General features: G+C 38.8%; 1 protein-coding gene across 2 annotated transcripts in view; it reads right to left on the bottom strand.

The window, feature by feature from the left end:
• The window catches only part of LOC146002924 (lachesin-like), a 397,885-nt gene extending 377,742 nt beyond the window's left edge, over positions 1-20,143 (bottom strand). Inside the window, exon 1 of one of the 2 annotated variants that reach the window (XM_083141087.1) lies at positions 19,972-20,143. The gene's annotated coding sequence lies outside the window, so the exon portion shown is untranslated. Of the gene's footprint in view, positions 1-11,303; positions 11,412-19,971 lie in introns of those variants that run through there. The other variant, XM_083141081.1, reaches the window with a different exon arrangement.
• Between the last annotated feature and the right edge of the window lie 6,315 nt (positions 20,144-26,458).

Here is a 26,458-nt window from a genome sequence, read left to right as displayed (position 1 = left end):
ATTTTATATTAAACACGCTAGGAAAAAGAGCTGTGTTTTTAACTTATGTCAATGTGTACTGTTATAAGTGATTATTAGTACTTATAACTTTCTCACTGTAATTTTCTGGTGGTGTTAGGTTAACTGATTGTTAGGAACGTGGCACCGATGCGGTCACCGATAATTCATTGCTTTTAATCCAAAGTTACTGTTCGGTTTCTCAGTTACTACTTCTCCTGTGAATTGAATATTCTAAAATATGGGATTCTCAGTATAACTGTATCTAAAATATAGCGACCTCCTTCCAGAGAAGTTCACGTACACTAATTTAATGGGTGAAAGAAAGAAGGCAAAGATTCCACATTTTGGTCATTTTGAGCTGAGATAGCCATTTTTTTTTACTTAAGCTACGCTGCTTCAACTGACACAGAGAAAACAAACATCCTCCCTCTCGGCACGTAGTAGTAGTCATTGAGGGGAAGAAGGAAAACATTCCTGGAATGTTTTGCCCTTTAGCTCTCAGCACAGACAAGAAGCAGCCAACATTTAAAGTAAAAAGTGTTTAAAATCAACAAATAGTCAAGTTTTAGCAATGGAGGCCTTCTCTATTTATGAAGAGCGCTAGAAGCTTGCATAGCAGGGAAGTGTTTCAAATTAGCAAGTACAGGCATCTCATGTAGTAATAAGAAGAAAAATGATATGTGACAGCACACGAGTTTATAGACTGCACAAGTTCTACAAAGACGGTGAGATTGTGCTTGCTACTACTAATGATTATGGTGGGAAAGTTCCAATAAACAGCAATAATTTTAAAAAATAAAAAAAATGAGGATGTGGCTATAATTGGGCAGTAAGTACCAAACGTCTGGAAAGACTTGTATGACGTCATTTTATCATAGTCTGCATCCATGCAGTCTGCATATGATGAACATTCTGATAGTGACTATCAGTGCTGTATATTCATTACGTTCATGTTGGAAGTTCACCACTATTTGAAGAAAATGTTGTGTTACTCAAAATGTATTAAGGAGAATTTTAATGTAAATATTTTATTTGGTCAGAACACTTATCTTGCATTCATAGTAATGTTAAATCAAATATTAACTTGGCTGTAATATTTAAAAACTACATTTACGTTCAAATGAGAACGAATAGGAAAACATTCCACGATGTTTTTATGACTGTGTTCATACTTACGTGCTGGCCCCCGTAGCGGAGTAATTAGCACATCGCGCTACAGCACCAGGGGTCCCGGGTTCGAATCCCCGCCTGGGCATGGATATTTGTGAGTGTCCATTCATGAATTGCATCATATTATCGCTCATTCCCATCTTCACAAATTAGCCAAAAGTGTCACAAAACGAAGTAAAATAAAGCAAATCAATCAATCACACTGAAAAAATATATATCGGTGTTAAAACAACACAAACAGTGGTCCCAGGAAGTCTACACTCCATTTTGGTCAACGTTTCACCTCAGTGGTGTTGAAATAACACAGATAAATGGTAACAATCAACAATGGTAACACATTTTCTAAAATGTTGATTGTTACCATTTATCTGTGTTATTTCAACACCGCTGAGGTGAAACGTTGACCAAAATGGAGTGTAGACTTCCTGGGACCACTGTTTGTGTTGTTTTAACACCGATATTTTTTTCAGTGCATTAAGTGTGTGGACAATTTACAAAAGGTATTGCTTTATAATTATTGTCCAAGCTTTCTATTGTAATTTCACAATAGAAAAGATTTTTTTTAATTAATAAAGAATTTTGAACCCCAGAACATTTCTTTGACTTCCTAAAAATTATACTCTGTCGAATCTGTTCCTTCTTTCTCTCACCCATTCAATTGATCAAATGCAAATTTTGATTCTTGGGCTGGAAAACCTAGAAAAGTGCCTACAACTATCGGTCTCGTTAGGAGACTTTGATATGATATGGTTCTAAATAAAGCGTTATTTTTATGCAGCTTAAGTGGAAGGAGCTGCTGCCCCCGTGAGCTCCGCTTTGCTTGCCAGCAATTGAGGTTGAGCTCACACATCGCAAATCTAGGAACGATCGGGTCTCTTAAACTTTCAATAAAAGTCACAGCGTTGGAGAATAAAGATAAAAATCTCATCGGTGTGTATTTTTTAAGACCTTGCTCCTCAACACAAGATGTTAAGGAGAGAGGGGCACGATCCCCAGAGGGGCCCACAGCAACATGTCGACTAATCGATAGCGTTTGTAATGGCCCCCGCTTTCCAGCAGCCGCTTCTAAGAGTGCAAAACAAACTCTAAGAAATTCAGGAGACACAACACCAGTTCCGGCACAGAACCGGAGATTTATTGCTCGCCCTGTTTTCCTCCCAACTCCGTTTTAAATGACCTACGATAGGCAGTAAAGCCCGGAACATAAACCGGAAGGCAAGCTTCGGTAATCACTTTATGACATTCTGCGATGTTTTACACGGAATATGCTCTTTTATTCAGCATGTTTTCCCTCCCGTCTCAAACACGACGTAAACTTGTTTCAATCTTTTCTCCCCTACGCAACATTTGACTACTTACCACTTCTATCTGGCTGTAAAACCCTCTCGAAGGTTCGAGACTATGGCCCTGCTGCTCGTGCACTTAAAATGAACGACATCTATTGGGCGGGAAGGGATTTAGAAACAAAAGAAGTGCGAGTTAAACTGAGGAAACAATATTGTTGCGGGTTTAATTTCTTGCAGAAGCAATTTCGGTGGATCGCTTGACAGGGACGCGAAGATGTTTAGGGAACTTGTCTTCAAATTACATTGTAAGATCCAGTGTATCAAAATGAAATATCTCTTTCAAGTGTATTTGTCACAGCAAACATTGTATACTCTGTCCCGGTTAACTCTGGAGCAAACGAACGAAAACAAGTCTCTGCACAAGTAGTGACGCGAGACGACTCGACCAATGAACACGTGAGGGGACGGGATTGCGTGGAGGGGTGTGACAGCAGCGTGTACTACTTCGATCTGCCCACTTGATCCTGCGCGGCCTTGCTCCAGAGATAGGAGAGACAGAGTATAGATGTCAATATAGTGTAAAAGTATAATTCCCGCGTGAAGAGCACGTGCAAATTGTGGTTGGAATCCTCGGCAATAATACAGAAAAAAAATGTAATTTTGAAGAACAGCTGTGCATCAAATGTTTACTTAACAATACCTTATGATGATTAAAAAGTTTTTTTATAAACTTTAAACTACCTAAATTAATAGTACCCTGTCCCAGCTAACTGTAGAGCAGGGCCGCGCATATCGGCAGAGGAGGAGGAGGAAAATCGAGTGATGAAAGCGCAGCGTTGCCAACCGTACGGTCCTGACCGTACGTGTAATGACGTACGGTCCACACCTTAGTCCGTACGCTAAATGCACGGCTTGTCAAAATTTTCTCTTGTAGTTTTATCCCTAATATTTCCCTAAGAAATTCTTAAACCAATGGTACGGACCTGGAGACAAAAATACGGTCCGTTTGCCATGTGCGTTCGGTATTATCCTTTTCAAAAGTTTGCAACGCTGCATAGCGAAGAAGGAAATCAGGAAAACTCCCGTCGCCCATTACACAATCCCGTTTCTCTCACTGTTCATTGGTGGAGCCGTCACGCGCCACTACTTGCGCAGACACTTATTCTCGTTCGCCTGGTCTACAGTTAGCTGGTACGGAGTTTAGTTTCCGAGTTGTTAGAGGTCCAGTTCTTTTTTTTAAATAAATTCAATTCCGGTCCAGGAGGGAAAATCAGCAAAGTGAAATGAGACTGTAGAACCTTTTTATCTGTATAGTATTTCAATTCGGTCCAGGAACCTTTTCTTTCGTATCAATTTCAAGACTGTCCAGGAATTTTTTTCCCAGATCAATTTAAATACGGTCCAGGAACCTTTTCCCCGGATCAATTTAAATCCGGTCCAAGTTCCGTATTGAAATGCAACAATACTTAACGTGGACCGAATTTAAATTGTGCCGGGGAAAAAAGGTTCCGGTCCTGTTTCGGGACCCAATAGAAGCCATTAGAATTTATGGTATGCTGGACCTTTAAAATCCCTGCTTAGTTTCCTATGTCGTTGGAAGCATTGCGACGCCAATGGAGTGTCGGAGAATTCTTCGCTGCAAGGGTTATTTGCAACTCCACAAATGGCCTCTTTCGCCTGCTAGCAGAAATATCTTCCCATAGGTTTATCAAAATATTCAATTCTTATTGTTCCACAGCACCTATCAACTTTAAACATGTTTTAGCCCACTTTGCTTAAATTCAATTCGAGGAATCTAGAAACCATAAGAATGTCAACTCAAAAGTTTTTGATTTCCCCGCAGTTATCGTGGTATATAAAAAAACGAGTACCTGCATCTTCTTTGGTCACGCGGCCTTAATAAACAGACACGAACAACTTTTCTGAGCTTCATTTGTAGCGATGTTGTGAAATTGCTATGGGTTTTCTGAACTCCAAATTATCTTCTAGGCAGAAATATCACCAGAATTCGCAACGTCCATTTTGAAACGCCCTACCAATATTTTTCAAATGTAAAATCATACCAGACAGCTAAGATAATGTAGGAACATCAGCCCAGAAGCTACTGCTTCTGGCAACAAAAATTGGCTACAGTAAAATTATTTTCGTAACATCTCTGGCTGTAATGCATTTCCAGCTAGGGAGCGAATCACAATTCCCGAAGCCTCCAATCAACAAGTGTGCCCCTGACGTTATTCTAACCCAGCACCTATCACAAACCCTCTTGCTCACAGTCTAGGCTCGTGGTAGGCTTGCTAGATAGCTCAACTCGTGCGCCACCCTGGAATTGCCTCTTTGGACTCTTCCTATTGTTATTACGATCCATATAGCCTACTTCAATTTCTAAAAAAAGACCTGCAAAATGCTGATTCAAAAAAGATAAATGTTCTCCATTGACTTGTCAGTATGTCTACACAAAAATCGAAAGCTAACAATAGAAGGATTCTTGATTTTACAATGTCTCTGAAATTATTGAGGCTTCAAAAATATGAAATGTGGTGATATGAAATAGTTGTGTAGTATTAATGTTATGTGATCTATAGATTTTTGATTGTCCATACTGTTTGTCTTTTCTAGTAAACATATCCATTGTCGACAAGATGAATGCATCTTCAGACTTCATCATTTTTCTTCATGCACAATTATGGATAATTGTAAGGCATTGTTTCCGAAATAATCAGCAATTAATTGTTGTGTTAATAGAATCAAACAACATGTTTGAATTAGTTTGTTAATTCAAATACAAGGCCGCTCATAAAGAAACCGAACTGTCAAAAAAAATGTAGACAGGTACCGTATTCTGGCAACACTGCCAAGAGCTATATCTAAACTTCCCGTCAGTATATGTTTCAACCTGTTACAGGCAGTCGGTATCGGGGCAAGCCTGCTTCAGATGCAGGTCTTGTGCGTACAAAATATGCTCACCAAGATGGAACAACGTTACAGCATAAAGTGTTGTTACAAATTGGGTAAATCGTTTACAGAAACGTTACATATGATACGGGCAGTGTATGGTGATGCAGCATTATCAAGAACCCAGGTGTATGACTGGTACAATCGTTTCAAAGGTGGACGTGAAAGCGTGGAGGGTGAACCAAGATCAGGACGCCCTTCAACGTCAAGGAATGACGACAATGTGAAGAAGGTTCCCAAGGACTGATCCACCATGAATTTGTCCCTGAAAACCAAACAATCAATCAGTGGTATTTCAAGGAACTGCTTGGTCGACTCAGAAACAGGATGATGCGGGTTAGGAAGGACCTCTGTGATTCTGGCCAATGGTTTTTGTTACACGATAATCCTCGACCTCATACCTCATTGTCTGTACAACAATACCTTGGTAAGCATTCAGTGACAGTGATCAATCACCCTCTATATTCTCCGGACTTATCGCCTGTTGATTTTTTCCTTTTTCCAAAACTTAAGATTGCTATGAAAGGGCGAAGATTTGATGACGTCGCGCACATTAAATCAAATGTTACGCGTATTTTGCGAACACTTACTGTCAATGACTATCAACAGTGTTTCCAAGACCTGTACAAACGCTGGTCAAAGTGTATTGCCTCCTCTGGCGACTACTTTGAAGGCGATAAAGTCATTTGAAGGTAATTACTTGTTTTCTTTCCTAAAAAAAAAAAAGATCTATTTTTTTTTATGGGTGAACCTTGTACTTTGGAGTAATATTATTGAATTTATTGTGGACAACGTCTTTAGCAACAGCCGACATTCATTTTCAAAACTTGAATAAAAAGGAATTTAGAAGTAAAATCTGATTCAATAGAGGAATTTAGAAACAGGTTTATTCAGGTACTTTATGCTACTTTTTCATTCATAAAACTCTTATCCTCCCGTCTATCATTAAATAGTGTAAAGATTGGCCGCACGTCTCCAGGAGTCGTAAGTTCGAGCATGAACGTCCTTTGAGTGGCATTTCATCAAGTTCATCATATCATCACTCATCTCCATTGTCGCGACTAGTCAAAAGTGGCAGAAAAGCGACGCTAAATAGCAAAAGAAAATCAATTCTTTTCTACCAGGTTGAAATTTACGGAACGATTGCCGATAGAGCTATTGTGGTTCTGCATGGACCCCTTACATTAAAAGAGATACACTGACAGAATTTTAGAAAACAATGTTAACCCATGTGGATGTAAAAGACACGAAACATCAGATTAGTGGAGAACGTTGGTGAATACTGAACTGCATAATAGAATAATTGAATCATAAAGACTTTGGTGGTTGTTAGGCTATGCAGCGCACATGAAAGAAGACAAAAAAAAAGTTTACAGGATTATTGTGCAAACATAGTGGTAAGAGATCTGTTGGAAAACTAAGACGAAGATGAATTATTTAGTATTAGCATGGATGGACCTGAAGGGAACTAACAAGGATTGTCAAGATCGGATTGATTTTATCCAGGATGGGATACGGATAGAAGACTTATGGAGTCCGCGGTTTGAACGTGTCGAAGAGCTAGTTTAAATAATTATGCACATTTCTTCAACTTCTTATTGAAAATTCAAAGTATAAAAACTAAAAATCTTGTGAAATAATTAATCAATTTCGATCAAATTTGAAGAAATGTTAATGGTATATTTTTCTTTTATCTCTCAGTGATAGAAAAACCAGTAAAGGGATTGCACAAATAACAACGATAAATTTCAAAATACAAAATGACAAAAGCGTAACAAAGTTGATAAAGTGCGTATAATGGAAGTGTCCAGTTGAACTTTGTTGGTGCCACAAGAGAGCTGTTATGAATAACACGTCCCTTTGTAGGGTTGTTGAAGCCTTATTTATATTAATGATACACAACATTTGCAGCAAGCAAAGTGGGTTTTACGGCAGCTTCCCCTTGTAGACCAATGAGCGAAAGGTGAAATCGAAACAGAGCCATTAATCGAACTCGCTCTTTGTAGGAACTTCTAATGTAACGCACGGACCAATTTAGTTCTAAAAGCCGATAATCATTTTTCATGCAACGTTTGCCTATATTGGAGACCGTGTTATTGGACAGCATTCACGGTGTTTCTATTAAATGGTCGTTTCCGCTTAGGAGAGTACAAATGCGTCAGGTCATTTTGAGGAAAATTGTGTCAGTATGTCTGGTATATACGTATGTATACGTAGCCTATATACACACACGTGCACACACAAGTTGAAGCCGCTAATAGCATAGAAATGAATAATAAATTGCATAAAATCAAGGACACCCGCAGGATTACTTCTCAGGGGGGGGGGGGCAGTAATAGAAACTTTTATTATTAATATTTTTGTGGTTATTATTATTATTACCACCACCACTACTACTACTACTTATGTTTTCTCAAAAGTTACATACATTTCTAATTCCCTTATTCTGTGTATTTATATAGAATTTGCATAACTGGATATTTAACATATTAATTCATGTAGGACAAAAGCTGTTTTTTTTATAATTAGATAATAAGTGTAAAATAGACTGTAACCTTAAATGTAACCCTACTTTAACAAAAAATAATAATAATAATAGTTGCTATAACTTCCTGTGTCACAGAATTAATATTCTTTTGTTACAAAATATCACTACAATTTCACCATTCGAATTTATTTAACACTTTCTAGAAATCTCAGGGGGGGGGGGCAATTGGCTGTCTGCCCCCTTCCTGCGGTCGCCCTTGAACAAAATATCAATGTTACTTCACAAAAACCCATGGGGAGAGTTTGCAAGTGTGGGTCGATGGTCAGCGTAAGGCATTACGAAGCCAGAGGTCTCAACTCTTTTTCTTGGTTCAGATTGTTCCAACTTTTGTTATCTAATTTTCTCCTCCATACTCTCTATTGTTCCATCATTTCCTCTTTCCTCGTCATCTTCTTCAATCTATCATTTGAGCCTCCCGATGGTCTTGTTGTAACGTTTTAAAACAAGTGGTCCCCGCTTCGATACCCGGTGGAGGCACGCCGTTGTTCGGTTCCCATATAAAAGTCTAGTCACGAGTAGCCTCATAAAATGAACTTAAAAACTGAAAACTCAATCGTTCTTTTGTTTTCTTTGTTCTTTCCTGTTATTTTATGAATTCTAAGGTTTTTGTTAGGGCATCATTGAGGTCGCCAGAGATGAGACAGAAGCCTGCACACCACAAATAGGAAAAACTATACAATATAATTTATTTTAGCAAATATATGCATTCTGCATCGTATTTAGGAGTGCATAAAGTGACTCCCCCTTCCCTAAATCACTTCTCTCTGCCTCCGTACCCATCTTTTATGCCACAGTCACTGTCCCAAAGCAGTACTGGGAATTCTCGTTATGGAATGCTGGGAGGAAAAGAGTGAGATCTCGTATTTTGAGCTGTTTCGTTATGTTCGCTCTTTCATCTAGAATCATCATTGTCGCGATTACTTATAAAGAAAGCGACCAACAATAACCAAAATCACAATTCACGAGACAAATAATCACAGAGATTGTAGACTTAAATAAACATCACACGGTTTATTTTCACTTTTAGAACTTGTACGTACCTTTTCTACCGTCTACATTAATCGCAAAAGAGCAAACAAGATGATACTTCCATGCTTTAGACGAGCAGGAATCAAACTAAGACCCTTGGCTTCACAGTGCTCTACTGTGACTACTCCATCACAGAGGTTGGCTAACTAAAACACTGAAATTTTAAAGTATCACATCACTTTTTTCTGTAATTGTGTTGGTTCCGAAAATATTTTTGTTAAGAGTAACGTTAGTTACTTTATGTTGTTTGTGTTACTTTGTTATACTCAAAAGTGAACAGTTTATTCGCTGGAACAAAACCTCAGTAACTTCCTTAACTCTATTATCAGCGCTTACTTCGAAAAGTAACTGAAGTACGAATACATATATCGTAATGCTACAAGGCAATAGTAGAACAACAATTGCGCATCATGTAAAATATGTTCCTAAACTTTCAGCAATAGTTCGACAGGCTCCCAGCCAATATACTCTCTCAACGTGCCAATTCGAAATCATTTGTACCCTGTGCATCAAATGTGGTTGCATGGCAATGGAAGCCTTAACTAAACAATACAAAAAAAATCACACTCAAGTACATAAGATTGCATAACATTTAAGGATATACTTCATCAAACTGTTAAAAGAAAAATAATTGCTTTCGCAGAAGTACGACTTTTCACACTGGCGGTGCAAGTACTAATAAGTTATATTTGACGTTGTAACTATCTATGAATTTCTGATATTGTGCGAGATTTATTGGCGCTTAAAATTAAACGTGACTTATTTTGGCGAATGTGGATGCACTGTTAGCGAGATTTCATTTTAACAGCTACACAAAACACGTTCACCATGCAATGAACGTTCATATTAGTGAATAATGAAAATATTGTGCCAAAGGTGTGTATAAAGTTTGAACCTCCCCCAACAAAAAGAAACTTAAACTGTCTCCTGTTCTTTCTGAAATTATCTCTCCGACTGTTGAGGATGTTAAATGTGGAAGTACGGTGACGTCACAACAGATTAAAGCTTTAATGTCACTGGCGTACGCAGGGGGTGAGCTGATGGGGCTCCAGCACCCTCCGAAATTTAGAAAATATTTTTTTTTAAAAGAAAGTAGTGAAGAACTCTGAAAGGGAAAACGACAGTGGTAAATGATCGCGGTACAATTTTGAAGAACTTATAAAACAAAGGTTAAAAATTGCAAGAACTTTACACTTCAAAGGCCCTCCAAAAACAAAAAATCCTGCGTATGCTACAGCATACTATGGACTGTTAAAAAGCGTTTGCAGGCGCCAATTCGGAAGCCGAACGCGTTAAGTGGTTGACGTTTGATCTCGCCACCTAAGTTCTCGAGTTGGAATGCCCTGGAGATGGATGTTGTTTATGATTATCCCTTCATCGCTTTCACTTCATGTTCATTTATCATCATCATCGCGATTGGCCGAAAGTTGAAGAAAAGCGACATAAAATAACAAAAATGCAAGATATGGTCTACAATTTTTTTTTTAAATAATTGTATTTGTATCACAAAAAATTAGTTTCGAAATTCATTCTGAGAGACTCGGAATTTTCATTGTCGGTAGAGTAACTAACTTGATTTTACAATTACACTTATTCCTCGGCTCGCGCTAAGACGCCAGGGGTCCGTGTTCGAATCCCGGCCTGGGCAAGGATGTTTGTGAGTGTCCAATCATCAATTTAGTCATATCATCACTCATCCCTATCTTCGCAAATTAGCCAAAAGTGGCACGAAAAGCGAAGTAAAATAAAGCAAAGTCAATAAACAATAAACAATTATACCTCGGCTTTGATTTATTGTTATATTGTTCAGAAAGTCATTACGTGTCTCTTAATCTTTCTTTGAATTGTATCGATTGTTGTAACGTCCAGTCTAATTCATAGGAAAGCAGTGAGGGAAGTTTTCGTGTCGGAAATGTTGATTGTTATCGCACGATATAAACGCAACATTCAGACATTTCGGGAATCTTTTTCAAAATTCTGCAAATAAAGGAGTCGTCTTTGATTGTTGCATGGTCCCATTCAATTTTTAAAATGAGATGAGTTTTTCCATGGAAATGTTGATTGTTATCGCATAGAGCGATAATCAGAGATTTCGATATCTTCGAAACATGTGGCAAGCGTGGCTTGCTGCAATGTCCAGTCCAATTTAAATGTTTCAATACAAATGTTGATTGTTATCACACGCTGCGAGCGCAACAATGAGAGATTTTGAAATCTCAAGAACTTGTGGAAACTCAACGATTGCAGCGTGGTGACTTACGTAACATGAGTTGGGCTAAGCCGGGTAAAATTCAGAAAGAAAAAGTAAGTTCTCCTACCTTTCAGTCGTTGCGGTCACACTGCCCGATGCCTCGTACGATGCGAGCTGGAGGAAAATTATCGGGGAATCCCGCGTTCACAACTTCCCGCGAGGATACTGAGTCTGTGGAGAAGGCTTCCGTGGGGAGTGCCTGTCCGTCCGTCGATCATGCGCACTGGGGCCCCCAATAGATCCCCCCACCCGCGCCCCTCTTCTGCTCCTGTTGCATCTCGCCTCCTCCCCCGCTCCCCCTATCGACGCTACGTCATCCAAAACCGACCCCTGCTTCAGACAAGGCTATTAGCCCTTGCGATATATAGTAGCAGCTTCGCCAGTTAACTTCGGATACATTTTCGGAGACGGATAAAGAAAGAGAGTTTTTGGGGGGGAGGGAGTTAGCCAAGAGAAAAAGAAAATCCACGAAAATAAAAACTTCGGTAGCGGAAGAAAGAAGTGGCGGTGGGAAAAGGGGGAGGGAAGTATTGGCCAAGTTGAAGTTTCGGTCAGCAGCTAGATTTTTCTTTTTTTGTTGCTTTCTGGACGTTGTGGGGGGGGGGGGGGGTCTGTCATAAGGAAACTATGTTACTTTTGTTTACCTGCGTTATTGCTACCCACCGACAAACTGGTTGACGTAGGGCGAAGCGCGAGTTGGCTCAAATGGGGTTATTTTTGGTTGGGGTGTAGGGGGAAGGGGTGAGTGATATAGGAAATACGAAGATATAAATTTCGTTTTCCACAACAAGACACCAGGCAATGTTCCACCTAAGGAAATATTCGCGGAAAAAGCTTGTGTGCGCACAGACGTATCCAGATTTTTTTTTCCCAGGAGAGGTACAGTACATGCTGTAAACACATAATAGGTTGTAACCTAAAAAATATAATGGGTACCTAGGGGATGGCTGTTCTTTGCGAGTGTCCATTCTTCAATTTCATCATATTATCACTCGTCATTAGCGATTAGCCAAAACTGGAAGAAAACCGACGCAAAATAAACCAAATCAATCAATTAATCCACAAACATCGTAGCCCTGTATATCACACTCTCACCACAATCACCCAAGATATTTTGAAAACTTTATTTAGGTCGGTTATTTGCTCAGACTGCTCATCCGGACGTGGTAGAAAATGTAAAGTTCCCAGTACACTTTGCACCATGCCATGGGGCCTATATAGGGAGATGTGAGGGATCTCGGACATTTTGGAGGTCATGTGATCAGCACCACGCTCCGGCCGTTTTTGCCCTCCAGAGTTGTCCCCGGGTACACATTTATTTGGGGCTGGGTGAGGTTCAGAGCCACATGTGGGGACAACACCAGAAAATTTCCGACCTTACATCACCCACCCTACAAATCGAGCCCGAGTCTCCCGCCTGGCAGTCAACAGTCCTATCGACTACAATCAAAACCATTGGACCATAGGACCCTTTGATTACAAGGCCAAGCATTAGCATACTTTCGTGAATCAGAAATCGTTCCACAGTCTTTGCAACAACTTTGGTTTCTATTATTATTTTTATTATTACAGTCCCAATTATCCTATTTGTACTTTTTTATTTTTTGGTCGTTGGAATATAACGATATCATCACTTTTGACAATACTTTTCAATCCCTTTTGGGAGGGGCACCCCCCGCTACATCTGCTAATGTGTGTCTGAGAGGGATGAATACATGCTTGCATTGCGGTTATTCAGCGTTGCTTATTGACTTTTCAATTTAATCGCGACGTTGAAGAATGATTAGGTGAATAGATGACAAACTAACGCCCTTGACCTACTCCATACCCAAACCCACGGCAGAAATTGAGATTTGACATAAAATATTGTCGATGAATCAGTTGGAAAGGCATTTCTTAATTAACAAATGTTTCCCTACATCTCTTCATCTATGACTCCGCTATGTTCCAATACTGGCTCCTCCTCCTCTCTTCTGAACACTACGTATATCTTCCTGCTGACCCGGCACTCCTCTCCTTTTAGCATGGACCTATCCATTGTTTACCTAGTCTCAGACAACTAGTTACACCTATTCTAACACTACGTTTCGAAAGAGCACCTTTTCTTTTGGCCGGTTTCGTTTCTCCTGAAGACGGAAGAAGATGCGCTCTCTCGAAACATAGTGTTAGAATACGTGTACGTAAATAGTAGTCTCACTAGACTAGATAATGCCAAATTAATATTGCATGCTAATAAAGAACCATTATCACTATCATTCAGAAAATTACTCTCCTCCTCTCTCTTCAATATTCCCCTGCTGTTCCATCACTTTTTCTCTATCATTTTCTAGTTCTGATCTCTTCTCGCACTCTTCACTTCTCTTCATCTTCCTCTTCTGTAACACCATTCCTGTTTTTTTTTGTATGTTCCAATCATTGGATATTCCCCTCTACTCACTCTTTACTTACACCTGGAACTTGGATCTTCTTCCCCACTCCTGCAGTGAATGCCTTCACTGACTCCTTGTGCCCGAAGTATCTTAATTAGCCACGTTTAATTTTGTCCTGCAACCTCACGTATCTTACTCTCTGCTGAATCACTTCAAGCCTTGATTTTTCGTATTATACTTTAGAATATCCTGGCACATCTTGTTTTTCTCCTTTATTATCCATGCCTTTACTCTCTCTGTAACCGCGTGTGAGTATGTGCGTGTGTGTGATCAACCCTTAATTCCAACACTTTACCCTGTACTCTTCTGAACATACAAATCCTCCCTTTCCATTTTTTTTACCTTGGCGCGTCAGTTGTTGGAGAAATCTTTAGCGTGTCGCCGCCAAGTCGCTGAAGACAAGTTGCTGAAAAATCCAAATCCAGATATGAATTTCGGCGCACGGGTCGTGACAGATGCTAACATCTTGGAGATAAATCTTCGTGTCTTGCTGTTCCCCTTTCTCATCCTGTCACCGCTGCGCTATCTTCCTTCTTGCTCCCTCGATCTTCGGAGGACGAGGGATTCTCGCACACGGCCTTGCATTTTTATCTCGAGCTCTCATTACGCATTTCCTTCGTTATCCGGGATGAGAGCCAGGAGCGTCGTGACTGCCTGGTCTTGCAGCACTGAGGAAAAAAATCACAAAATAGCATTAAAGATTCTGAAAAAAGTTTTGACTCATTTGTCAAGAACATGTTCCGAAAACTCACCATGCTTGTAGGGCATCTATACCTTCCATCTCGGTATTGTGACAGTTGTAACGCTCGATTAATCTCTAGTTGAAACACTCGATTAATCTCGAGTTGAAACGCCCGTTTAATCTCGAGTTGAAATGCCCGTTTGGTCTCGAGTTGAAACGTCCGTTGAGTCTCAAGTTGAAAGGCCCGTTGAGTCTCGAGTTGAAACGTACGTTGAGTCTCGAGTTGAAACGTCCGTTGAGTCTCGAGTTGAAACGTCCGTTGAGTGTCGAGTTGAAACGTTCGTTGAGTCTCGAGTTGAAACGTTCGTTGAGTCTCGAGTTGAAACGTCCGTTGAGTGTCGAGTTGAAACGTCCGTTGAGTCTCGAGTTGAAACACCAGTCCCGTCTCGAGTCGAAACTCCTGTTCAATCTAGAGTTGGAAACTTCCGTTCCGTTCTCTTCTTGACTTGAAAAAAGGTTAATAGTTTCGCCTAGGCCATGGATATTCCTTTGCATTTATTCCTTAATTTGCCTAATCATCCTTGTTACCGCAATCAATCTACTGAATATCAACGAACGGAGAAAATACAGATTCCAAATTTAAATTTCCGTATTGCTAGTTTTACGGCCGTGACCAAAATCCAAGCAAAATTGAAACTGGGGTTATGTGAATTTGCAGCAAGATTCTCCGTATGGATGTAATTAACGAAAAATTTATCTTTGTTTCAAAAAAGTTCAGGCTCTCCTGTATGAACGGTCAGACTGATTGTCCGAACGGAAGTCAAGGGTGAGGGTGTAGGAGGGGCCCTCACAATTTCACCGAACGCTGCACCGGGCACCCCAAACCCCCCCTCTGCCGTAACACGTGATCGCTCTCTGCTCACTCAACTGTCATGATTCACAATTCCTGATGGGAAATCGATTTTTAGTCATTTTTCCTTCGGATTTTCCTGCTCTAGTCTGTGCTGGAAGTGCATTACACGTTCCATCGGCTCCCGAAAGTGATGCAAAACAAAGGAGGAGGAACAGGAACAAAGGACTCAGGAGAAGAGATTTCCCTCCATCAAACATCCCCTTTGAGGACCTCTGCGGAGAAAATGCCGATCTAGTTATTGCTGTAATTATATTAATTTTTAATTTAGGACCAGAATTCCAAAGCATCCTAAACGATTGAAAGAAGCATGTCCTAGATTCCAATGTAATTAGATTCCTTGTTAATAGAAATGAAACTCTACACCAATGAATAGTTATCTAGTTATGAATAAAATGTCATTGTTTTGTAAGGTTGCAATCGTAAAATGGGGGAGAAGAAGCAGTGAAATTCGTATTTGTAGCTAAAGTTATTTCAATTAGAAATATTTTTCTTCATTCTGTGTGAATTAGGGGTAGTGCACCAACAAGCCCCTCCACCCTCTGGCAACGCCCCTTAGCAATTGAGACGAGTAAGAGACCATTCCCTTGGAGTCAGAACGAGGCAGACCTCTGTAAAATCGAGACTAGACGATACCAAATATCCGAGACGCTCGCTCTGGTTCGATACTTTGGTAAACTATAACCTTTAGGTATTTTAAAACCAATGTGACGTTCCTTTTTGAGTCAAGATATCTACGTCATTGTAATCTGCCTAATCTCATTGAGCGGTAGGGTTATGAGACTCTCCTGAAAATTATAAATGCACTAATTCTTCTCAGGACGAGACTATAAAAATGAAAACATAATCTCGTGAATGGTTAAACCAGAAAAAATTATCAATATCTTTAGAAAAGTCCAAAATAGTAGTATTTAAGCATAAGGGTCTTCAAAATATTTTCAACATTATTCCTAGGAGATTACAAATTCCAATTGTTTCACAAGTAAAATATCTAGGTGTATACTTCGATGCTTCATTATCATGGCAGTATCAAATAAATATGATGAAAAATAGATCCGATAAAATATTTCATTTATTTAAAGCTATGGCGAATACCAAATGCGGAGCACATCCTACCAGCATACTTATGTTTTATAAGAATTATTATCGAGCAGTATTAGATTATGGATTAATGGTCTTGTGTTGTCTTCCAGTAACAAAACTTTCTCCACTAGAAGTCCAGCAACGAAAAATTCTAAAAAGATGTTTGGGATTAATGAACAGTACTCCTAATGTAGTGGTATATATGGAGTCAGTAGAATGTTCGGTTTCTGTGAGGATAAAGTAAATCGCAATAAAAATGTTATTTAAAATTCAACATTCACCATGGCATCCTTTCAATGATGTTTTATTAAATCTTTCAGAGCTGCATGATTCAGGAATAACCAATGATAAATCAGCTACACTTTGGGTGCAACTATTTGGTAAATATCATCATGAATGTAGTCAAGTACTCATAGCAAGAACATTGCCAGTGTACTCGTTAGAATTTCCCACACAACCAATTCAAAATATATATTTCCCGAAATATAATCATTCAGCTGAGTTTAGAGAATCTTGGGAAGACTTTTATCACATATATACAGATGGGTCTAAAACTGAAAGTGGAGTAGGAGCAGCTCTTTATGATACTGAAAGAAATATATCAAAAATGTTTAGGTTACCAGTGGAGGCATCCATATTTACAGCAGAAATATATGCGGTATATCAAGCTTTGATTTATATTGGTACAGTTCCTGAACAGAAATTTCTAATACTAGTTGATTCGCAAAGTGTTTTACAAGCAATACAATCTAGTTATAAAAATTTATTTAAAATATCACCATATGTCATCAATTGTATTCGTGCAACTAATAGCTTAATAAGCAATGGAAAAGTAGTTCATTATGTGTGGGTAAAATCACACATTAATATTTACGGAAATGAACAAGCAGACAGATATGCAAAACAAGCTGCTCAATTGAATGAAACAATCCAGTTACCATTGCATTACACAGATCTTTTGCCGAGGGTTAAGAAGAAAATTTTTGAAGAATGGAACTTATGGTGTAATAATTCATTACAAAGTGTTGGTGAAAGTTATCGTCCTTATGTTGATTACACTAGGAAAAAAACTTGGTTTTATAATTGTAAAGGTTCAAGAAATGCAATTGTTTTAATAAATAGACTAAGAAGTGGTCACGCGAGAACATATCATCATTTATTTAAAATACACATTTTACAATCTCCGAATTGTGACTGTGGTGATTTAAGGGGTGATGCTCATCATATTATTTTAGAATGTCCAATTCACTTAGAGAAAAGAAAGACCTTATATAAAACTTTGTCAAAAATTAATGTTCCTTTTCCCATTAATATGACTTCAATGTTGTATGCTCCAGATATTAGAATTGGATATGTTATACTTGCTTTTTTGAGAAAAGCTGATATAAAATTATAATATATTTTTGTTACTGAATGAGTTAATGTAGTTATATAAAATTGTATTTAAGAGCGTTTATGAACTTTGTGTGTAAAATTTATATTAAAAATGTATCTTATGTTCTTATAATGTATACTGGGCATAAACAGCCACCTGTAAAGCTGTAAGTCCAATAAATCTTAGTTGAGTTGAGTTGAACATAATCTCATACCCAAGGTTTATTGAAGATTTATCACTATTAACACACAATATGATCATCAACACTACCACAATCTCACTGGAAAAATCATATAAAATTGTCTCTCTACGCGTATAACACACTCCGTAATAGCGTATATCTCATTCCGTCTAATTCTAGGTGATCGCGCTTGGATACTGTCCCAACAATAGGTTTGTCTCGTTGCTCTATTCTGGATATTTCTAGAAGTCTCTGGAAATGGGAAATAGGTTCAGATTCCGGTGCAGATGTCCTGGGATCCTAGACAACTCCATTGTCAGCACTACAAAGGCTTTTCACCAATATGATCTATGTTTTTATCTATTTGCGTCAAATGAGAAAGTATTTGTCATAAAAAAACTATTGTAAAATATAAAGAAAATATTCTTACCGAAATCAAATTGAAAGGGTGTAAATGGCGCTATCTCACTGGCCAATAGCACTATTTTGCTGAAACATGCAACATTTGAAAGCTACCCTCTGTATCAGGAATTTGTGAATCAATGACGCGAATAACGGGAGAGTTCTTCTTGCGCAGAGGCTTTTTTACGTTAGCTTGCTCCACAGATTCCCGGGACAGAGTGTAAAATTTAGTTCTTGAATGTAATGAATATTATTAAACATAAATTCAATATCTATGATTACATAATAACGCAAATAAAAACATTAGGCAAATAGACCATAATAACCAGAAAGTAAACAAGCCGTAACAATTTTAAAATGCGACTTGTTCAAGATATGCATAACGGATATCCAACGATAGGTAAATTATATGCATTGTAGCCTGGTTGCATACATTCAGGATACAATATTACTTTTCGAAAGTTCATAGCGTCCAAACGAACTACAAACGGAAAAAATGTTATTAATGATCTATGTGCTCTGTGAGCATTTGTGCGGTGACACATTGTACCTGTAGTATTGCGTATATCACGCATTTTGAGACTCCAGACGAAACCGAAACGTGCCGATCTCGATGGAGGAGTGGTCAGCGTAACGCTCTACAAAGCCAAAGGACCCAGGTGGTTCGAACCCCAAGTGAATCATTGTATTTGTCCCATTTCATACGCTTTTCATCCTCATCTTCTAGATTAACACAATAGGTAGAAAAGCGACAAAGATTAACATAGTGGTTCGGACCTACGTACGGAGTTGTAGAGAAACTCCCAGAAATGTACGGAACATGTTCGGGCGAACTGGACGGAATCGGGAGATCGAAGGTTCAAATCTCGCAGATTGACATCAGCACTGAGAGATTTACTTGGTTTACTTCAGTTACTCCGGAGAGTGATAGGATGGTATATCTTAACAATGTTACCGTGACACGTCCTTTCCCCTAGGATCAATATTTATTGTTGTTAATTTCCTTTCTTATTCTACAAATGTTTATTGTTATTAATCTTAATCTCTGTTATTTATTTTGTGATTCTTCTGGTATGTAATATTTAGACCTATCACTGATAATGTCAGGATAGTGACTTACCTTTATATACGTACCTTGTATGAGCTGTTGCCGTGGGAATTACGACTGTGTTTTGTCTTTAGTTCGGGCTTTGAGTTTTAAAAGAGTGGCCAAGCTGATTTGTAATATGCCGTTATTTCTTTGAAATTTCAATGGAACTACGCACCTAAGCATTTTTATTTTGTTAAGAAGTCAAACATGCTTCTGTAAACTTGACTTTGATTTTTATTTGACCAACGAACGAACAGAGATCCATACCCTGAGAGGCATCACGTGAATGCTGCGAGTCTTCATGTGAACATATTATTTCGTGTTTTAGTTAAATAATGTTCTTTTGACTAAAAGTGCGTATCAACTGTCGCTTTCTCTCTTACTCTCCCCTTACCCAGTGATCCAGTGGCGTACGCTTCATTAACCAGCAATAGCGAGCGCTATGCGTTTGAAAGGTGTGGGTGGCGACTTGGTATTAAACATTTTGGTCAACATAATGAGAGTACAAAGGTAGATAAGATGAGTGAAAGCAAATCAATTATATTGCAATCAATGTACGTAAAAAAATTATCTCTCTACGTACCTACGGGATACCTCACTGAATAGCAGAAGTCAAAATTCTCAGCATTCAAGTTCTGTCACAATTTTTGGTCTCGCGACGATGAGGATGAGTGATGATATGATGAAATTGATGAAGAGACACTTTCAAAGATCACCAATGTTCAGGACGGGATTCGATCTGGCGTCGTACCGCAGTGTGCTAAACACTGCACCACGCAGGTCGGTAGCGGCAACATGCAATAATTGGTCAGCCTTGATGGAAGCATTGGCCGGCAGGATATCCTGCAATGTTACACGAGGAGCTTTGCCTATGCACAAGTTTTCATTACACTGAAAAATCTTTCTACATGTATCCGGTATAAATGCTATCGCGTAACATCCAAAGCATGGAGGAAATGGGTGTGTTATGGAGTGTTGGTGTCACCAGGAAAGAATTGCAGAAACTACGTCATACTGGCCACACGTACAGGAGGTGTCCCAAGTACGCCCCTATTTAACCTCATCACAAAGCAATATGCGAGGATAGTTTAATTTTTGCCTTTGGAACGATGTTTATCCTTTGCTGTATTTGCGTGAAGAGGAAATAAAGAATCAGGCGTTTTACAGTTTCTTTTTTGGGGGGAGGAGTATACTTTTGTATGTGTCAATTAAGAATTATGAGGGTGGTAGGTGTCATCTAGCTTCCCATACTACTCCTCTCTGAAACACAGTGTTCGACATTGCCTTCATCTCTTCGTCGTGATTAACTGATTTAAAAATAAATGACTTCTCCAAGTTCTACCGTAGATACATGTAACACGATTAGTGTTTTGTATTCAAAGAGTGCCTGGTTCTGTTCCACGTGTGAGCAGATTGTGGTTTGGTTGTTAATTTAATCTGGAAGCACCGGCACTGGGAAGGAAAGATTAAGTTAGGGCTTACTTCCATACAAATACTTAACCATGAATGATGGTGGCCGGCGGTAAGTTCGTTTTTATTGTATATACGTACGTTTCTGTTCAATATAATTTCGAAAGTTAGAGGAAAACGAAGAGAGAAGCTAAAAGATGCCTTGTTGCACAACAACGCTGGGAACTATGGCAAAGTAGATTGTAGTTTGTCAACAATCGATAGATGATAAATCATGTAAATACTGCAGTGAACAATTTATAATGTCCCTCACAACTATAATGCGCTGCAGGTTAAATCACACTATCGCCGCAGCTCACCTTTACAAGAAGAATTTAGTGACTTCAGCAGTTTGTTTGTGCAATGAATATACTGCAACTCCGAAACATTATATTTCAATGCGAACTTTATGAAACGTACAGAGAACCATTTTTACAGGAATTGTACAGGAGTGGACATCAAATGCCACTGACACTGCCTTGTTTACTGACTTCACCTTCATCCTCGGTAATCTATATTCTTACAAAATATCTTAAGTTGAATATAATTCTGTAAAAGTGTAATGAAATTTGGTAACTATTTATTACGAAAGGAATAATTGTGAGTAAATATTATGTGCATGAATGTATATATTACCAATTGATAAAATTGTTAACTGGTGCATGGATTTCGTCCACAACCAATAAATATTATATATATATATATATATATATATATATATATATATATATATATATATATATATATATATATACAGGGTGTCATTTTAATGGCGCCCACGGACCACAGATTCGTATAGAGGACATCAAAACAAACAACTTTTCTCAGTAACATTTTTCTCCTTGGTGCGTCGATTTGACGTTACAGCCGTTCAAAAAAGACCGTTTTGCCGCCTGGATGCTGGCAACCCAACACAACATTTGATCGTATCTGTGACGTAATTTCCTGCAGCGAAACGGCGCACGGGAGGGTTGCAAGGAACACACAAATTTTGTGAAAAATGACAAACTACCAGCCATATTATAAGTTGTAAAACGAAGCGAGAATCGCGTCCAGTAGACCGAACACCATAGCCTACCAGCCTAAGATCAGCAGTCATCTCAGGGGAAGGGGAAATTGAACCAACGAAATGAGAAATGGTAAAAAACGTATTCAAAATGAAGTGTCAATATCGGATTTTGTCTCAGCCTACATGTCAAATATCAACAACAATAAATTTTATTGGACTTGCAGCTTACATGTGGCTGTTTACGCCCAGCTACATGTCAAATATTTGCAAATCTCGTTTCAAATTTGATATCTACAGGTTTGTGTCTAGATGCCTTGTGATACTCTTGTGCTGATAACGGAAGTATTCCAGGTTGACGTTGTTACATTACGACTAAAACACGTACAGCCACAGTAGCAATAAAGATGAATCAGTAGCGAATATACTGCCCTGTTCACAGTTGCAAACTATTACATGCGAATCCGGTGCATAGATAAACACAGTCCTCTGAGAGCTTGTATTACTACTACTTATATCCCTGTATCTTTTAACCATTTTTGCCACTTGCCTCATAATGCCCTGAATGTACATTATATGTGTTGCATACCTTTGCAATTTTGAGTTTTTTCATTTCAATTTTGTCATCTGTTCAGTGTGTCACAGACAACTAGCATCAGAAGGACGAATTGAATAGACTAAATTGTAGATGCCAACTTAGTAACTAGATTTGCAAATATTTGACGTGTAAGCTGAGACAAAATTCGATATGACCACTTCCACTTGAATTATATTTTCTATCTACCATTTTTCGTATCGTTTGTCTACTTTCTGTTAGGTTACAGAACGTGTTTTCTCATTTTGTTTTACGGTACATAATGTGGCCGATTGTAGCTGTCATTTTTCATAGAATATGTGTGTTCCTGGCAACCCTGCAACGCATCGCTTCACGACGGGATATGACGTCACAAATGCCATCAAATGTTGTGTGTGGTTGCCAGCAATCAGGCGGCAAAACGGGCTTTTTTGAACGACTGTAGCGCCGAAACTACGCACCAACGAGAAAAATGTTACTGAGAAAAATTGTTTGTTTTGATGTCCTCTATACGTTTCCGTGGTCCGTGGGCGCCATTAATGGCCAAGGAAACGTATAGAGGACATCAAAACAAACAACATTTCTCAGTAACATTTTTCTCGTTGGTGCATCATTTCGGCGCTACAGTCGTTCAAAAAAGCCCGTTTTGCCGCCTGATTGCTGGCAACCACACACAACATTTGATTGCATTGTGACGTCATATCCCGTCCTGAAGCGATGCGTTCCAGGGTTGTCAGGAACACTCATATTCTGTGAAAAATGACGTAGCTACAATCAGCCACATTATGTACCGTAAAAGAAAACGAGAAAACACGTTCTTTAACCTAACAGGAAGTAAACAAACAACACGAAAACTGGTAGAAAGAAAACAGAATTCAAGTGGAAGTGGTCATATCGAATTTTGTCTCAGCTTACATGTCAAATGTTTGGAAATCTAGTTACCAAGTTGGCATCTACAATTTAGTCTATCCACTTCGTCCTTCTGATACTAGTTGTCTGTGACACACTGAACAGATGACAAAATAGAAATGAAAGAACTCAAAATTCCAAAGGTAAGCAACACACAAGTTTTAATATAAAGTTTTAATATAATGTATATTCAGGGCATTATGAGGCAAGTGACAAAAATGGTTGAAAAAACAGAGATATACGTAGTAGTAATACAAGCTCTCCGACGACTGTGTTTATCTGTGCACTGGATACACATGTAATGTAATAGTTTGCAACTGTGAACAGGACAATATATTCGCTACTGATTCATAATTAGATTGTTACTGTGGTTGTACGTGTTTTAACCGTAATGTCACAACGTGAACCTCGGATACTTCCGTTATCAGCACAAAAGTACCACAAGGCATCTGGACACAAACCTGTAGATATCAACCTTGCAACGAGATTTGCAAATATTTGGCATGTAGCTGGGCGTAAACAGCCACATGTAAGCTGTAAGTCCAATAAAATGTATTGTTGTTGATATTTGACATGTAGGCTGAGACAAAATCCGATATTGACACTTCATTTTGAATACGTTTTTACCATTTCTCATATCGTTGGTTCACTTCTCCTTCCCCTGAGATGACTGTTGGCCTTCTGGCTGATAGGCTATGATGTTCGGTGTACTGGACTCGTTTCTCTCATCGTTTTACACTTAATCATGTGGTTGGTAGTTTGTTAATTTTCACAAAATTTGTGTGTTCCTTGCAACCCTGTCGTGCGCTGTTTCGCCGCAGGAAATGACATCACAGATACGATCAAATGTTGTGTTGGGTTGCCAGCATCCAGGCGGCCAAACGGTCTTTTTTGAACGGCTGTAGCGGCGAAATGATGCACCAAGGAGAAAAATGTTACTGAGAAAAGTTGCTTGTTCTGATGTCCTCTATACGAATCTGTGGTCCGTGGGCGCCATTAAAATGACACCCTGTATATATATATATATATATATATATATATATATATATATATATATATATATATATATATATATATATATATATATATATATATATATATATATATAACAATTTATAATCGAAAATCATGCCTCAATCACGTAGATATCAACTGAAATTTATTTTCCTTTTGTTTTCTTACGCACATATTGCGTAGAGATCGAAATGAACCATACCTATTCTTTATGCTCTGAACTATTTTTGTAGAACGTATACGTATACCTACATCAACATGTCATTATTACAGGGACGTAATAAATTTTGTGCCTACGTTCGCCCCTGAAATGATTTTTCGCACTCTTGCTTCCTGATGTTTTACAAGTGCCTTCCCGATGGCGCAGTGGTAACGTCGTCGATACCTGGTGGTTCGGATGTGTGAGAACGATGATTATCCTTTGCTGTATTTGCGTGTAGGTGGAGTCCCGATTAGCCTACCTGTGCATTAAGTTGACTTAAAACAAAAAAATCTCAAAACTAAAAAAAAAATGTGGTTTTACTTTGTGTAATATACATCATCTTCTGTGGTTCAGTTTGTAGAGCGTCTGATTGCCGCACGAGAAAGCTGAGTTCGATTCTCAGGGTGGGCGATCTAAACTGTGATTTTTTTTAACCTGTAGTAAATTGGTATCATGGAGGATGGGGTACATGCAGCCGGAGCGTGATGCTCGTCGCATCACTCTTCCAAATGACCGAGTTTGTGATCCCCGTCACAGTATGTTGCACTGTGCAGGGAGTATACCCTTTTACCACTAAGTTCATCTGTACAATACGAGCATTTTTCCCTTGACGATTGAATGAAGATTGTATTTTGTAACAAATCAAGAGTTCAGATTGTCGTATGTGTGACGCTTATTACGTAAATAGTCTGTATGGTTTATAAGACCTTTGAAGTTGTCAAGATGTTGGTAAAAACAGATTGTGTTTTGTCTTGTTTAAATGGAGTTCATTATAGTTTGTTGAATGGTAATTTGTGGTCAATTAAATAATGTTGAATTATGCCTGCATATCATTTTTAATGTATTCGACACCTTGTGTGAGATCTGCATGTGTACCAAATACACAACACAGATGTGGAAGGAATGGAAGAGTGGTGAAGGCGGCGTTTATATTCTGCGAAGCGCAGAGGAAGACTTCTTTCCGACTCTCTGCTCAATTATCTCAAGGTCAGATGTATTAAGCTTATGACACGAAGGCTGTACAAAAAAACTGGAAGTCGTTGACACTTTTCTTGGTCATGTGTAAAAAAGCTGTACACTGTATGTCTATCAGCTGCAAAGTAGGAGTGGTCTAATTCACTTCTTTTTACAGAAAGTAGAAGCGGAGGAAGGATTGGATTTCTCGGTACCTTTGACCCTCTGTACCCCCTAGAGAAAGTTAAATATCTTGCATGGTTTATGAATATTTTGTTGTTTATGAACGTTTTCAGTTGATGTTAACTCTCGGAAATGTGTTATTGTGATGTAAAGTACGTCTGTTACCTTAGCATGTTACTTTACTGTGAAGTAGAACAACCCGAAGGCTTAGCGCAAGTGAATACGTGTCATTCTATAGAATGAAGGGATCTGAACCAGTTAACTGATGGGGTGATGTAAACTACTCATCATTCATCCTCTTGATGAGACCACTCGTCATTGACATGACGAGTTATTGCTTGGCATGCGAAAGGTACAAATTACACAAAGGAATTAAACTACTGAAAAGACAATGGTCACTCGTTGGATTTTGTGAACCGTTGAACCTGTATCATGGCTGGGTGTAAGATAATTACCTGTCTAACTGAAGTCTCTTAGCTGAATGAAAATAGCGAAGTCCTCTGTAAGCTTCTCTCTTATGCTGACCAAAGCGTGCTTCCACTACCGACCTCCTGCCTTGCTGACCACCTCTCTCTACCAACTCAATTCCCAAAGTCCAGTCACCTCCCAGCTTGTCTCACCTCTATATTCCCTGGCCATCGAGCTCTTCCTCGATGCCGAATCGCCGAATCGTGTTTATTATAATTGCTACCATGCAAACCGCTGACACCATAACCAGAAGTGTTACCTGTTCCTGAATGCTCAGGAGGTTTGCATGGCACAACACAATGCATTGTAAA

The sequence above is a fragment of the Lepisma saccharinum genome, chromosome 1 (genome assembly GCF_977018435.1).
Source record: "Lepisma saccharinum chromosome 1, izLepSacc3.1, whole genome shotgun sequence".
In the NCBI taxonomy this organism is placed as follows: Eukaryota; Metazoa; Arthropoda; class Insecta; order Zygentoma; family Lepismatidae; genus Lepisma; species Lepisma saccharinum.
The sequence above is the reverse complement of the archived record's forward strand: the minus strand, read 5'-3'. Positions and strand labels throughout refer to the sequence as shown.